The following is a 4,703-nucleotide window of genomic DNA, read 5'->3' on the forward strand; positions in this document are numbered from 1 at the left end:
GCCAACTGATTTTTGACAAAGTACCTAAATATATCACATGGGGAGATGATTGTCTCTTCAATAGATGGCATGGCAGAACTGGAAAGAGATATACAAATGATTGAAACAAGACTTTTACCTCATGCTTTATACAAAAACCAACTCAGCATGGATTAAAGACCTAAATGTGAATCCCAAAATTTTGAAGGCGATCAATGAAAAATAGGGACAAATGCGAGGGTACTAATTCAGGGAATACACAGACTACAAACATTTTGAAAACTACACAAATAAAAGTAGAAAAAATAGATGATTGGGACATACTAAAAATTAAAAACTTCTGTGCATCAAAAGACTTCACCAGAAGAGTAAAAAGGGAACCCACAGAATGGGGAAAAATCTTTTGCAACCACACGTCAGACAAGGGACTGACATTTCTAAAAATCTAGGAAACTGCAACACCTCTACAAGAAAAAGACAACTCAATTAAAAATTGGGCACAGGACATGAACAGACACGTCACAAAGGAAGGGATCCGGGCAGCCAACAAACATATGAAGAAATGTTCACAATCACTAGCCATTAGAGAGATGCAAGTCAAAACAACAATGACATATCATCTCACAGGAGCAATAACAGCAAAGTTCAAAAAAGTAGAGGACAATAAATGCTGGTGATGATGTGGAGAGACTGGGACAATCCTGAATTGCTGGTGGATTGCTAAATGGTCCAAACTCTCTGGAAAGCAATATGGTGGTTCCTCAGAAGGTTGGAAATAGAAATACCTTATGATCCAGCAATTCCTCTACTTGGTATTTACCCACAAGAAATATGAGCCATACTACGAGTAGATATATGCACACCAATGTTCATAGAAGCACTATTTACAATAGCAAAGAGATGGAGACAGCCTAAGTGGCCATCAACTGAAGAATGGATAAACAAACTGTGATACATATACACAATGGAATATTATGCTACCTTGAATAACAACAAGGAAGCTGCAAGCCATCCATAACATGGATGAACCATCAGGACATTTTTCTGAGTGAAAATTAATCAGTCACAAAAGGAGAAATACTGCATAGAACCACTACTGTAAAAGACTAAGAATAAGAATCCATACTACAGGGGGGAAAGAATCTTTGCTGGGTTGAGGGAAGGGTGAGGGGAGGGAGGGGAAGGTGGGGCACAGGGCAGGGAATAGACACAGTATAGTTTGGGTGCCTAGGAAGGGGGGAAATACACAAGTAGGGTTAAGTGAATAGAAGAACAAGGCAGACGAGAAAACAATTATGCCAGTTTGCATGAGCTAAGTGGGACAGAGGTAAACAATGATGTATACACAACCTTGGAACAACAGGGTTCTTGGATACAGGGATTGAGACATAGTTGGAATAGGCAAAAGGGGGGAAATAATGTTAAGATGCTTGGCTGTCTTTTGAATCTTGATTTCCCTGGCATGCCATTATAAAATAGACACTTGAGGGGGAGAGCGAGGAATAGCCAGAAATATCACCATAGAAAGCTTATAAGTCCGTCTTCTGTCTATAACTGATTGGAATACCTAAAATGGGGCTACAATGTGCCCAATGAAGGAGGCTTCCTGCAGAGCCTCTGCATTCCATAAGACTTTTGGTGGAATCCTGAATGCCATCCAGAATCTTCCAAGGTGGGAAATTTCCACTTGAAAGAACAAGCCAACCAACCTGGAATGGCTAGAAGAACAGCAGATACTTCTTGAAAGAAAGACCGACAGGAAAAATACAAAACAATAATGGTAGTCCAACTGATTAATACAAGAACAAGCAAGTTGCTCACCCAGGAGACATTAAGGCACATGGTCAGGTCCCCTCAGGGCATACCCACTTCCAAGACTAAAACTCAATGGGAATACCTGAGCAGACATGGGCTCTGACTGGTGACAGCATTCGTCACTGATAAGTGGAAGTGAGGGAAAAAACATCAATGAAGCTGCTAGCTAAGCCCTACAACATTCAATAGACTCTTGTCAATATGAGTGGAGACCTGGTTGGCCAGCAGTGTGGCAAGACCTGGGGACTCTTGGACCCAGAGTCAGTGACATAGCCACAGAGGACTGGAGTGGAGAGTGAAGTGTCCAGCTGATAAGAAGTGAGGGCATATGCATAAGAACACCCACACTTGCAGATAATACCCACTTGACCTGGCCTCAATGACTAGATGATCATAGCTTAACTAGAAGAAGAAAGAAAAGGAACCAAACAATAATCTGATACAATTTAATGAACTTGAACTACACTTATTGATGCAGTAGTTCAAAAGAGTGAACAAATCTTTACAAATATGATCATTCCCACCTCCTCCATACACAGAGTAGACAGGGATGGGCAACTTGGACATTGGTTAGCCAAATGGAGGGGCTACAAAGGCAAGAAGTGACTGGTTTACAAGCTTTCTAGAGGGAGCCTGGATCCAGAGGGCACCAAGGAAGACAGCATCTTCACTGAGTAGTATCCAATCTTTCTGGGCAGGGATGATGAAAGGAGATGGGGATAGGTCTCTTGTGATAAAACAGTGAATAATTGTTATCAGGACTGACTGTGAGGGTTGGAAATGTAAAGGTAGACATTCTGTAGCAAAAGGAGGGGAGTGATTGACTTTGCAGTCTAGGAGCGGAGGTCCCTGGGACCATCAAGGAAGAAGAGCGGAGTTCAGGACCCTACCCAGAGAAACAGCGATGGCAGAGATCAAAGCAGAGACAATGACATGGAGAGATGGAGTGGCTGGGGACTCTAGACCCAGAGAGGGAGAGGGTTTGTATGCTGATGATCCGGGGGCAGGCTTGCAGGTTATACCCTCTAGTTTGTTGATGATGCATGGAAGGGATTGTAACCATGGCAATGAAACAATATATGATAGGATGAATGTAAAGCTAATGTCCTCCCATGTAAACCATCATAGAATTCACAATGAAACATTGAGAAAAAAAAAGAAGTCAAACTATATTTTGCATTCTGCAAATCTGCTGCACAAGACCTATTTAAAATGTTCAAGAGCAAAGATGTCAATTTAAGCACTAATGTGTGCCTGACCTAAGTCATGGTATTTTAAACAGCCCATGTGCATTGGGAATTTGAATAATGAATCAAGAACATAGAAGAATTAATGTGTATGAGTTATGGTGTTGCAGAAGGTTGTTGAAAGTCCCATGCTTCTCCAGAAGAACAAACAAATCTTCTTTGGTAGAAGTACAATGAAAATACTTCTTAAACACAAGTATGGAGAGATTTCATCTCTGTTACTTCAAAAAGGACATCATGCTTGGTAAAATGAAGAGTCGGCAAAAAAGGGGAGACCCTCGAATGAGGTGGATTGGCACAGTGGCAGCAGCAATGGGGTCAAGTGTAACCAAGATTGTTAGGATGGTGTAAGACTGGACAGCATTTTGTTCTGTTGCTGTGAGTTGGAGCTGACTTGATAGCACCTAACAACAACAATACTTGAATTAAACAACTTGGTGGAAGTTGAACATTAACTCCTGTGAGAATACAATCTAACTACTTAACTTTTTACCAAGGATTTCAAAGTTTATCTAGGTAAAGCATTTCATTCATGAATCCAATCTCTTTCTCTCCATAACTTAAGTTTTGAGATTCTTAGTTATACTTTGTTTGATTCTTGTCCCCAGCTAATGGAATCCAGAATTTTTCATTGGAAAAACCACAGGTCAATTTCTACTTGTGAACAAAATCTTAGCAAGAAAAAAGTGAAAAAGGATTCCCTCTCCCCATACAGCTGCAGAACGGTGGATAGCATTTAACTTTATGCAGCTATTTTTGCAATGTTTATTACTAAGGACACAGTTTTGTGAGGCACCTGATTTAGTGACTATATTTGTTTTAAGAATAATCTTTACATCCGAACAGTTGTATTGTTTGTCTTACTTAGTAATTCATTGCCCGATTAAACATTAAATTGGAGCACAATATCTCTGTATAATAAGGGCTGGACTGTGAACCACAGTGTATGTGGTTCAAATCCCATAGCCACTCTAGGGATAAAAAATAAGGCTTTCTGCTTTTGTAAAGATTTGCCACCTCGGGAACCATGCCTATACAAAGTCCCTATGAGTCAGAATCAATTGTACGATACTTAGCAACAATAATAACAAAAATAATCTCATTTAAGTGAATTGTTATTGCTGTCGTCGTGTTTGACTCATAATGACCCTATATAGGGTTTCTGAGGAACAGCTGGTGAGTTTGAACCTCCAATCTTGTGGTTCAAACCAACCTTGTGCTTCAGTGCTTATCCTTCAGCACCACACCAGGCCTCCATTTAAGTAAAAGGGATTTGTAGTAAATGTATATGTAATTTTGCCAGATACCCTATAGTGGGTTGCTGTGAGTGGGAACCAACTCGATGACACTATACAACAACCTCAACATACATAATCTAGATGACATTGTCTTGATAGTTTAATTGTGTTTATAATAATATTTGTATCTCTAGGTAAAAATATAAATTATATACTTGATATCGATTGTTGCATATGTGCCTAGTCAGATATTTGGGGAGTACTGGTGTGGTGTTATGGGTTAAAGCCCTGGACTGCAAAGTCATTTGAAACACAAGGTTGGCAGTTCAAGTTCACTAGCCACTCCTAGGAAATCCCATACAGGGCCCCTATGGATCAGAACTGACTTTAACAACAACAAGCCACATATTTTAAAGGACACCTG

This window comes from Chrysochloris asiatica, unplaced genomic scaffold (assembly GCF_000296735.1).
Source record: "Chrysochloris asiatica unplaced genomic scaffold, ChrAsi1.0 scaffold00065, whole genome shotgun sequence".
NCBI lineage: Eukaryota > Metazoa > Chordata > Mammalia > Afrosoricida > Chrysochloridae > Chrysochloris > Chrysochloris asiatica.